This window comes from Lagenorhynchus albirostris, chromosome 9, assembly GCF_949774975.1.
Source record: "Lagenorhynchus albirostris chromosome 9, mLagAlb1.1, whole genome shotgun sequence".
In the NCBI taxonomy this organism is placed as follows: Eukaryota; Metazoa; Chordata; class Mammalia; order Artiodactyla; family Delphinidae; genus Lagenorhynchus; species Lagenorhynchus albirostris.
In genome coordinates this window covers 8,856,204-8,868,607 of record NC_083103.1, presented here as the reverse complement: position 1 = coordinate 8,868,607, position 12,404 = coordinate 8,856,204, and positions in this window count along the sequence as shown.

The following is a 12,404-nucleotide window of genomic DNA, read 5'->3' as shown; positions in this document are numbered from 1 at the left end:
TACAAAGATCCTTGTCTCCTTGGGGCTTATATTCTCCTGAGGAGATGGAGAAGAAAGAAGATGTATAAAATTAAGCGTATGGTGGACACGGTGGTAGTGTTCAAAGAGGAAAAGGTAGAGCAGGGAAAGAGGGAGGTGTGTGGCGTGGGGGGAGTTTGGGGTGAGGGCTAGAGGCGGCCTCACCAAGGAGGTGACATTTGAATAAAAGGTCTGAAAGAAGGGAGGGAGTTAACTTGCTAGATGTCTGGGAAGGAGCTCTCCAGGGCCCTGGGTGGGAGCACACCTGACTCTTGTGAGGAATGAGGTGGGGGCGAGGTGGAGAGGCCCTGGGATGAGGTCTGGTTGGCAAGGGGTGGGCAGGTGGTGAAGGGTATAGTAAGGCACGTAGTGGGAGGACGGGGGTGGGGAACAAACAGTTGGCAAACTGCACCGTTGGAGGGCGTGGTCCCCAAAAGACTGCCCTCATTTCAGACGCCAGCTGCAAGTTCTGGGTCCCCATGACCATCAGTGGGTTATTTGCTAGAGAGGCTCACAGAATGCAGGAAAGCACTAAGATTATGGTTTTATTATAGAGAAAGGATACACATTCAAACACCAAGGACGGAAGCACAGGACCCATATGGGATTGGGAGGGGTCCCAGTGTGAAGCGTCTGATGGTCCTTTCCCAGTGGAGTGGAGTCCTGTCACAGACCTCCTGACTATAACCCACAGAGTGTGGCCAAGCTGGGAAGCTTGCCTAAGACTTTGGTGTCCAGAGTTTTTCTTGGGGCTTAATCACATATGCCCACGTGGCTAACGTTTATTCTCCAGCCCCTCCCGGAGGTTCTGGCTAATAGCTTTAGTCTCCATCCCCTCCAGATGCCCCGTGTCCCAACGCCCTTATCATAAATCACATCACTAGGGACTTCGCTGGTGGCAGTGGTTAAGAGTCTGCCTGCCAATTCAGGGGACATGGGTTCGAGCCCCGGTGGCGGAAGATCCCATGTGCCGCGGAGCAGCTAAGCCCGTGCGCCACAACTACTGAGCCTGAGCTCTAGAGCCCGCGTGCCTAGAGCCCGTGCTCCGCAACAAGAGAAGCTACTGCAATGAGGAGACCGCGAGCCGTGATGAAGAGTAACCCACGCTCACCGCAACTAGAGAAAGCCCGCGTGCAGCAACAAAGACCTGACGCAGCCAAAATAAATAAATTTATTAAAAAAATAATAATAAATCACATCATTAGACTGATGTCTGAAGGCCCCAGACTAACAAAGATACTCCTATCAGGCAGGACATTCCAGGGGCCTAGATATCACCTCCCAGTAACAGGGCAAAGGCCAGACTTTGGTGGTGGTAAGAAGTGTTGGAATCCTGCATTTATTTTGCAGGCAGAGCCATAGGATTTGCAGTCATAATGAGTTTTAGGTTGGCCTCACAGCCTCAGGTTGAGCTTGGCCCTCTTAGGGAAAAGAACACTCGTTCCTGTAGGATGGGGCTTGGGTCGGGACTGGGTGTCTTAAGGGTGTCTTGATGTAAGGGGCAGATCAAAAGGATTAGATGCCCCAAATTAACGTCGAGTCCTTGTCTGCTGACCCTTGGCCTGAGGGCTGTGAGGGAAGGCGTGCACAGGGCATGTACTCCGAGACTTCAGTTCCTGAGAAGACACACTCTGCAACCTGCCAGTTGGACCTGAGCTCTCTTCTGCCTGGGATTTGCCTTCCTCTCCTCACGGCCCCTCCCCCTTCTGGCCCACGTCTAATCTGGGCCTCTCCTCTTCCTGAGGCTCCCCACCCCTTCCCTCCTTGGTCCTTTCCCAGGGTCCCAGCTCCAGCCCTCCCTTTCCCCCTCTCCCTCGGCCTCCTGGCCTCCCCTCTGATCCACAGTTTGCATCATGGGGTCGCTACAGATGCAGCCTCATCGTGACTGTGTGCTTTGCAACTTACTGTGGGCTTAACACTTTAAAAAAATTGTGGTAAAATATACATAGCATAAAATTTACCATTTTAACCATTTTTAGGCATACAGTTCAGTGGCGTAAAGTACTTCACAGTGTTGTGCAATCATGGCCACCTTCCATCTACAGAACTTTTTCATCATGCCAAACTGAGACTGTCCGTTAAACAGTAACTCCTCCCATATTCTTTTTTATTAACTAAAATGGGGCTTCCCTGGTGGCGCAGTGGTTGAGAGTCTGCCTGCCGATGCAGGGGACACGGGTTCGAGCCCTGGTCTGGGAAGATCCCACATGACGCGGAGCAGCTGGGCCCGTGAGCCACAACTACTGAGCCTGCGCATCTGGAGCCTGTGCTTCCGCAACAAGAGAGGCTGCGATAGTGAGAGACCCGCGCACCGCGATGAAGAGTGGCCCCTGTTCAACGCAACTAGAGAAAGCCCTCGCACAGAAACGAAGACCCAACACAGCCAAAAAAAAAAACAAAAAAAAAAAAGTAGTGGCTTAAAAAAATAAATAAATAAAATGAATAAACCAAAAATTAAATGAAGACATTCAAATTTCCAGCGGTGCTGAGTAATCCTGGTAATACTCTGACCTCTGTGCTGTGGAGAAACAAGTGAGAACATGAACTTGCAGGCCCTCTGACATCTGCAAGAACTGTACCATTACGTATTTCTCCCTGACTGCCCACCTTAAGGACGGAAGGAAATAGAGCCAGGTGCAGTCATAGAAGCTGTCTCGTCAGCCCTGCAGCTACCCTATGACGAAGGAATTCTCACCCTTATTATCACAGATGAGGAAAGTGGCCAGAATGCCTCTCCCCAGGGCAGTCGGAGCTGACAGCAAGACTCACCTGAAATGGGGGCAGAGGGCCAAGGGCAGGTGGCTTCCACAGAAAGGCACCTCTGCAATTCATTCACTCAACAAACAGTTTTTGAGTTACTGCTCTGTTCCTGGTACCATCCTCATTTCCAGATTCAGGGTGAACAAGACCCTGCCTGAATACGGTTTCCAGTCTCCAGAGGACCACATGCTTGACCTCCTAAGCACTGGAACCACCTCTTAAGGGTTAAGCACACTTGTGTTTAAATGAGATAATTGGTTAAATAAGATTTCACTTTTTTTTTTCCTTTCTGAGTCATTGTGATACATCTATGAGGATTGTGGGGACCTTATTTATACGGTAAGGGACCTCTGCTCTTGGACACAGCAGTGGAGCTGCCATGTAGACCCAGGCCTTAACCCCATAGTCAAGCCCCCGTGCCACCAGACTCGGTCTTTCCCCAGGGCCTCTAGCCAGTTACCTGCGGGTCGGGGAGGGAACTGACATTTTCCATTGTTCTTAGTACCAATCAATGTGCTATGTGTTGGGACATAAAGGGGACTAAAAGACTGCCACTGTTCTGGGCTTCACCGATTGGAGTGGAAGCAGATGTGCAAATAATCACAGTTCTGAGGTAAAGGCTGTGGGTCAGCTGTAAACTGGGCCCCGTGGAGCACAGACAAAGCGTTTAACCAAGGAGAGATCAGGGAAAGCCTCCTGGAGCCTTCGTCTGACTTGAGACTGAGGCACAAGCAGGCATTCATGTGACGCCCGTGGAGGACAGGGCCACCCGGCTAGAGGGGACATTACGTATAGCCACTCAGTTGAGACGCCCTGGTGAGTGTGGTTTTGGACCACACTAGCTTGGGAGAGTGGTGACAGCCAACTGAAGCACTAAGGGCTTTAACAGCCATGCTCAAATTAGCTGTACTTTGCCTGTTTGTAGATTAGTGGTTCCCACCCGGTTATGCAGAATCCTCTGGAAAACTCTCTCCCATTCAACATTCACTGAGTTGGAATCTCCAAGGGAGTGAGCCTGGGAGTCTTTTTTTTTTTTTTTTTTTGCGGTACGCGGGCCTCTCACTGTTGCGGCCCCTCCCGTTGCAGAGCACAGGCTCCGGACGCACAGGCTCAGCGGCCATGGCTCATGGGCCCAGACGCTCCACGGTGTGTGGGATCTTCCCGGACTGGGGCACGAACCTGCGTCCCCTGCATCGGCAGGCGGACTCTCAACCACTGCGCCACCAGGGAAGCCCTGGGAGTCTATTTTAAATTAACTTTCTGAAATGATTCCCACAGCAGTTTGGGAATCGCTAGTACGACGTTTGCCTTGCTTAGTTATGCCCAAGGATGATGATTAGAAAGAAAAGTCCTGGTTTTTCTCCTGAATATTCTGTTTCAGAAGGTCTGGGATAAAACATGAGAGTCTATAAGAAGCTCAGATAAGAATGAGAAAGGAAACCCCTGAGATGTGCTCGGTCAGGACTGAATTCTGGGAAGCTCACTCTGGCTCGGCTGCTGGAAGAAGCTGAGGGTGGTCAGGACGGGGTGCCGTTTAGGAGGCTCGTGGAAGCTTTGGAAGAGAGAGGCAGAGGCTGTGGGGTTGCAGAGGAGGGGATGGCTTGGACAGATGTTTCGAGAGAAGAAGCTCCAGGATTTCATGATAGCCTAGGAGGGACAGGCTTGATGTGAGGGGAGAAGGTTGCTGTGTGGTGACTCCTGAGTTTCTAGCTTAGGAGACTGGAGGAGCAGGCTGGGGCCATGGAGCTAAGCGGGGGAGTCAGGAAGAGAAGCAGCTGTGGGTGGGAAGGTGATCAACTCCATGCACGTGTGCTGGGTTTAGGTGCCCTTGGACTTGCAGGTGGAGCTTTCCAGCGGAGGAGGGTCTACAGCTCAGCAGAGTGGTAGAGGTGGGGGTACCTACGGTGGGTGTGAATGATGTGGTGGTGAGTGTGCGGGGTGAGAAGGGCAGAAAGGGGAGGCTGGAGCCCTGAGAACTGGCAACATTCACAGGACGGTGGAAGAGGGACCCGCGAAGGAGGAGGAAAAGAAGAGAACAGAGGGCTTCCCTTGTGGCGCAGTTGTTGAGAGTCCGCCTGCCGATGCAGGGGACGTGGGTTCGTGCCCTGGTCCGGGAGGATCCCACGTGCCGCGGAGCGGCTGGGCCCGCGGGCCGTGGCCGCTGGGCCTGCGCGTCCGGAGCCTGTGCTCCGCGACGGGAGAGGCCACAACAGTGAGAGGCCCGCGTACCGTAAAAAAAAAAAAAAAAAAAGAAGAGAACAGAGCCCTGGGGTGGGAGGATGGGAAGGCCAGAGAAAGAGGCCAGGTCAGGGTCAGAGCAGAGTTGTCCCTGGTGGCCTGCAGTTTGGTGACAAGGAGATCATTGGTGGGCTTCTCCAGAGCCCTTCCAGGGGAGGGTGGAGAAACGGATTTTTCTAATGTTAAGGGTGGGAGGTATTGGTAAAAGTTTCGAGATAGTATCTGTCAGAGTTCCTGGTTTTCTTAAGCAGCAAAAGAACCCATTGAAAGGCTGTCCGGACCTGCCAGGAGGAGGCAGGACCAGATTTGGAAAATGGGCAGGAAGCGGGCGCCAAGGAGCAGGAAGTACAATTGTCTTCTAACTGGAACTGCCTGGGAGGCTGCCACTGGGGACACGCTGCCAATGCGTGTGCGGTTGGGCATAGAGTCTGGACGCGGGCACTGCTGAAGGGCAGAATGTGCTCCACCTGCAGTGGTCCTGAGTCCGGGATGCAGGGGGATCACCTTCTCCTTCTCACAAGTCACCCACGTGGTACTGTGTCTGCACTGAAGGGCCGCCCTCTTCTAGTTCACATAAGGGTGCTGGTGAGCCTGGGGTGGGGGGCGGGGCTAGCTATAGAAGAGTCAAGGATGCTTTTAAGGTTTTCAGCCTGAGGAGCTAGAAGATTGGATTTGCCACTTACTGAGGTGGGGAAGATGGCCGGAGAAATGGGATTTAAAAGGGAACTGGCAGCTCAGTTTGGGCCCTGATGGTTTTGAGATCTAGCAGACATCTAAATGGAAGTGTCAAGATGTTAGCTGGACCTGCTGCTCTGGTGTTCATGGCGTTCTGGGCCGGAGATGGGGATTTGGCAGTCATGCGCACGGCTGGCATTTAAAGCCACGAGATGACAGGAGATGACCAGGGGAGTGAGTGTAGGAAGGGAAGAGAAGAGGACCAAGGACTGAGGGCCAAGCCCTTCAGAGGGGAGAGAGGAGGGGGAGCCAGCAACACAGGCTGAGAAAGAGGGCCAGTGAGGTAGGAAGGAGAGTGTGGCCTCGGGACAAAGCCAGGAGGAAACGTCAAATGCTTCCGGGGACCAAGTAAGAGGACAGAGCCTTGGCCACGGTGTTGATCAGCGTGAGGTCTTTGGTGACCTTGACAAGAGCAGTTTGGGTTGAGGTTAGGGCAGAAGCCAACTGGAAGGGGTTTAGGACGATCAGAGGAGGGAATTTGGAGTCAGTGACTAGACAGTGTAGCTGTTAAGGAAGACAGAGAGATGAGGCACTAGCTGGAGGAAGAAGACGGCCAAAGGCTTTTTTTTTTTTTTTTTGCGGTACTAGGTCCTCTCACCGTTGTGGCCTCTCCCGTTGCGGAGCACAGGCTACGGACGTGCAGGCTCAGCGGCCATGGCTCACGGGCCCAGCCACTCCGCGGCATGTGGGATCTTCCTGGACCGGGGCACAAACCCGTGTCCCCTGCATCGGCAGGCGGACTCTCAACCACTGCGCCACCAGGGAAGCCCGAGGGCCAAAGGCTTTTAAAAATTATTATTATATTCATTTCACTATTTAATTTTTTTAAACATCTTTATTGGAGTATAACTGCTTTACAATGGTGTGTTAGTTTCTGCTTTATAACAAAGAGAATCAGTTATACATATACATATATCCCCATATCTCCTCCCTCTTACGTCTCCTTTCCTCCCACCCTCCCTATCCCAGCCCTCTAGGTGGTCACAGAGCACCGAGCTGATCTCCCTGTGCCATGCGGTTACTTCCCGCTAGCTATCGATTTTACATTTGGTAGTGTATATATGTCCATGCCACTCTCTCGCTTTGCCCCATCTTACCCTTCCCCTCCCCGTATCCTCAAGTCCATTCTCTAGTAGGTCTGTGTCTTTATTCCTGTCTTGCCCCTAGGTTCTTCATGACCATTTTTGTTTGTTTGTTTCTTAGATTCCATATATATGTGTTAGCACACGGTATTTGTTTTTCTCTTTCTGACTTAATTCACTCTGAATGACAGACTCTAGGTCCATCCACCTCACTACAAATAACTCAATTTCATTTTTTTATGGCTGAGTAATATTACATTGTATATATGTGCAACATCTTTATCCATTCATCTGTTGATGGACACTTAGGTTGCTTCCATGTCCTGGCTATTGTAAATAGTGCTGCAATGAACACTGTGGTACATGACTCTTTTTTTTTTTAATATATTAAATTTTATTTAAAGGTAGTTTGGTGAATATTCATATCCAATGATTTTGTTGCAGGAAGGAAGACCTCTTCCAGGGCCCGAGAGTGGGCTCTCGTGTAACACTCAGAAATGAATTGTCCGAGGAGACACATGGCTGACAGAGCAAAAGACTTTACTGGGGAGGGGCGCCGGGGCGGAGCTCAGCAGGGTAAGGGACCGCAGGGGAACTGCTCCCCATGACGCTTTGGATTATGGTTTTCTCAGGGCATATGCCCAGTAGTGGGATTGCTGGGTCGTATGGTAGTTCTATTTTTAGTTTTTAAGGAACCTCCATACTGTTCTCCACAGTGGCTGTATCAATTTACATTCCCACCAACAGTACAAGAGGGTTCCCTTTACTCCACACTCTCTCCAGGTGTGTTTGTTTGTAGATTTTTGGATGATGGCCATTCTGACTGGTGTGAGGTGATACCTCATTGTAGTTTTGATTTGCATTTCTCTAATGATTAGTGATGTTGAGCAACCTTTCACGTATTTGTTGGCCATCTGTATATCTTCTTTGGAGAAATGTCTATTTAGGTCTTCTGCCCATTTTTGGATTGGGTTGTTTGTTTTTTGGATATTGAGCTGCATGAGCTGCTTGTAAATTTTGGAGATTAATCCTTTGTCAGTTGCTTCATTTGCAAATATTTTCTCCCATTCTGAGGGTTGTCTTTTCATCTTGTTTATGGTTTCCTTTGCTGTGCAAAAGCTTTGAAGTTTCATTAGGTCCCATTTGTTTATTTTTGTTTTTATTTCCATTTCTCTAGGAGGTGGGTCCAAAAGGATCTGCTGTGATTTATGTCATAGAGTGTTCTGCCTATGTTTTCCTCTAAGAGTTTTATAGTATCTGGCCTTACATTTAGGTCTTTAATCCATTTTGAGTTTATTTTTGTGTATGGTGTTAGGGAGTGTTGTAATTTCATTCTTTTACATGTACCTGTCCAGTTTTCCCAGCACCACTTATTGAAGAGGCTGTCTTTTCTCCATTGTATTCTCTTGCCTCCTTTATCAAAGATAAGGTGACCATATGTGCTTAATTTTTACTTTATCTTTTAATTGCGATATAATTGACATAAAACATACCAATTTGATATTTTTTGTATATATTGGGCAGTGATCATCTCTCATCTCTAGTTAACATCTCTCATCATACATAGTTAAGAGTTTTTTTTTTTCTTGTGATGAGAACTTTTAAGATATACTTTCTTAGCAACTTTCAAATATGCAACACAAGGCTTTTTATTTATTTATTTAAGATGGGTGCAATCACAGCATTTGTGCTTCAGTGGAGAGGGGAAAATGCTGGAGAGAGAAGCCTTGCTGGATGGATGCCTTTGAGGTCCGGAGAGCGGGTGGGATCTAGTGTGGGGATGGGGTGGGGCTGGCCTTTACTGGGAGCTGGTCACAGAGAAGGTGGAGTAGCAAGTTTAGAGTTGGTGGGTAGATGGGGCAGGGGTGGGGTGGGGGGTGGAGTTTGTGGAATTCCACCGCACATTGCTTTGATTTTCTCAGCCAAACAGGAAACACAGTCAGTAGCTGAGAGTTCAGACTGGGGCCTCCTAAGTGTCGGAGGTTTGAGGAGGGGGAGGAAGTATGAATAAATATCCAGGACACTATTCACAGTGTCTGTTTGGGACTAAGTACATCATCTACTTGTTGGAAATGCAGAATCGCAGGTCCACCCCGACCTCTTTTTTTTTTTGGCCACACCATTCAGCTTGTGGGATCTCAGCTCCCTGGCCAGGGATTGAACCCAGGCCATGGCGGTGAAAGCCTGGGATCCTAACCACTACACCATCAGACAACTCCCCTACCCCAGACCCCTTGAATCGGAATCTGAATCTGCATTTTAGTGCCAGATGACTCATGCACACTGGAGTTGGACCGGCCCTGATGGAGTGGAATGGTAGGGCCACCGTCTGAGGGAAATGTAGATGGATTGCCAGGCAGTGTGAACAGTCTGCTTCAGACCTGACTTTGTTTCTCTTGGTGCTAACTAATGGAATTTCAGCACTTGGCCTTGAAAACTCCAGGCCCCTTAACAGGGTGGCAAAAAAAAAAAAAAAAAAAAAAAAAGAAAAGAAAAGAAAAGAAAAAAATCTCAGTATGATAAGGAGAAGATGTTCCTCCGTCTTCTTCTGAAGCAGCAGAAATAAAAGTAGATTCTTTTCTGAATCATAAGACCAACCTCGCAAATGTTATTTCTAACAAGGGAGTCTCGTCAAACAATGAATTTAAGAGGCTGTTGCTTTGTCCTGTGAAAGTAACCTTTAACTTTTAAACAGCTTGTAATTCTGATTGCTTGTCTTCCTTAATAATGTGTTGCCCTGGCAATAATATTGACATTCACATCTCTGTTTTGTAAAAGGTATAAATTCCTGGGAGTTTTTTGTGAAGCCAGAAGGGGGGCACTGGCACAAGCCTACCCTCCCACGTGTGGGAGGGTAAAACAATTGCTGCAGTGACTGCAAGATTTCTTAAGCAGAGTTTGAGCGTTCGCTCATTTAAATGAACACAAAGGAGGCAAGGTCACTTGTGAGCACGGAGGGTAGGGAAGAGGAGAGGAGAATGAGGAGAGAAGGGGAAAGCTGAGAGCACCTCTGGGAACAAGGCAAGGGAGCTGACTGAGGACAAGTACCAGGGTGGTTAGACGGCACCGTGAGGCCCATTGGCGGAGGTCAGGAACCCTGCACTGATTCTGGTGCCAATCTGCAAGGCGGCAGGACTTTTTCCCCAGCAGTGCTTGACTGCCCCTGGGTAGGACCAGGGAAGATGGATGGCTGGTGGCGTTGGTCCAGGGTGGTGAGTGTGTGGTGGAAGCCAGGGGCTGGGGGATCGTGGATATTTGTGGTGTGGATGAAAGAGGGCACGGTTCAAGGAAAAGCCATGGCAGGGGAGAGGGTTGAAGGACTGGGAGAAAAAGGACAGGGCCCGGCGGGGGCAGGGCGCAGGAGCGAGGGTGCTGGAGGTTAAGCTCTGGAAGAGGGGGCAGCTGAGGACTGGGTGTGGCTGATGTGAAGTGGAAAATGAGGTCCCTGGGGCTGAAGAGATCATGCCAACGGCGCTGATGAGTGAGTTACCCAGGTGGGGTGGCAGTCAGGGTTAAGAGGAGGAGAGCATAGCTTTGAAAGTCATCTGGGGGATGGACTCCTCGCTCTATCCAGATGAAACATCTTAACCTCAGTTTCCTCATTTGTGATATAGTCTGAACTGTTTTTACACAACACTTCTGACACCACGCGCGTGTGTTTGTGTGTGTTTATGTGTTGTTTTCTCCCCCGCACTCCAACCAATTCTCTGGACACTAACTGGGGGTCCTACAATTCAATTCAACTCTGACACTAGCTACCAGGAGTTAGCACAGATACTGCGAGTGAAGGGCTTGTTCCCCCAAGACTTGTCCCCATTTGAGGTGCCAGTTGCAGGTCCCAGGTTGTCACAGGTACTGTAAATTCAGAGTGTTCCCACAACTCCCTCCTCAGGTCCAGTTATTCTTTAGGACAACTAGAGACAACCAGGACAACTCAACTCAGGAAAGTGCTTTACTTAGCACTACCAGTTTATTAGAAAGGATACAACTCAGGAACAGCCAGACAGAAGAGATGCACGGGGCAAGGTATGGGGGAGGGAAGGTGTGGGGAGCTCCTATGCCCTCCCTGTGCGAGTCACCCTCCCAGCACCTTGCTGTGTACACCGACCTGGAAGCTCTCTGAACTCTGCTGTTCAGTGGCTTTTACAGAGGTTCCATTGCCTAGGCGTGATTGAAGACATCATTGCCCATTAGTGATCAACTCAGTCTCAGTGGAGGTCAGTGATGGGGCTGAAAATTCCAGCCCTCTATTCACATAGTGGATTCCTCTGGTAACCAGCCCCCATCCTGAAGCTATCTAGCTCCCCGCCCCTGGAATGCCCTCATTAAGCACAAACTCAGGTAAGGTTGAAATGGGCTCATTGTGAATAACCAAAGACACTCCTCTCACCTCTGTCGCTCAGGAAATTCCAAGGGTTTTAAGAAGCTCTGCGTCAGGAACTGGGGACAAAGACCTAATACATATTTCTTCCCTGGTGGTCCAGTGGTTAACAATCCGCCTTCCAGTGCAGGGGATGCGGGTTCAATCCCCGGTTGGGGAACTAAGATCCCACATGTCGTGGAGCAACTAAGCCTGCGCGCCACAACTAGAGAAGCCCGCGTGCCGCAACAAAGACCCAGAGCAGCCAAAAAATAAAAATAAAAAGATAGTTTGTTCACATGTCAGAGGGGAAGAATGCTAATAGGAGTCAGAGAAACCTATGGGCTTCCTGTCTGGTTCCCAGTCGTCTAAGGCAAAATATAATAATAAGGAAAAATATAATATACTAATGATCATTTATTGTCTACTGTGTCACAGACAATGTGTCCAGTACTTTACTGATCCTGAGGGGCTGTGGTGTAACGTGTGTCCCCCCGCTCCGCACCCCCCTCCCCCGCTCCCCGCCACCTGGCTGGGGAGAGGCAGAGGAGTGTGAGAAAGGGAAAGTGAAATGCGTTCACCCACTGCAGGCATGGGGAGAAAGCCAGTGCTTCCTGAGTGTTTCATATGCGACAGGCCCAGCATGACTATACGTCTTTTACAGATGAGGAGGGGATTGGATTAATAAAGCAATTTGTCCAAGTTCACAAACTCTCGCTCTCAAACTCTTGCCTTGTAATTTCCTGAGTGATAGGGGTGCTAGGAGCACCTTTTGTTTTTTTTATTTTTTGTGGTACGCGGGCCTCTCACTGTTGTGGCCTCTCCCGTCGTGGAGCACAGGCTCCGGACGCGCAGGCTCAGCGGCCATGGCTCACGGGCCCAGCCGCTCCACGGCATGTGGGATCTTCCTGGACCGGGGAACGAACCCGTGTCCTCTGCATCGGCAGGCGGACTGGACCGGGGAACGAACCCGTGTCCTCTGCATCGGCAGGCGGACTCTCAACCACTGTGCCACCAGGGAAGCCCTAGGAGCATCTTTTGTTCTAGTATTTGGTTTTTGATCCTGGTTCCTGACACAGAACTCCTAAATCCCTTAGAGCTTCCTGGGTTATAAGGAGGAATGTCTTTTGTTCTATTGAGGTGACTCTAGACAAGTCCTGGATGGCTCTAGGAAGGGGCCTGCTCATCAGAAAGACCAAGCCGTGATTAGA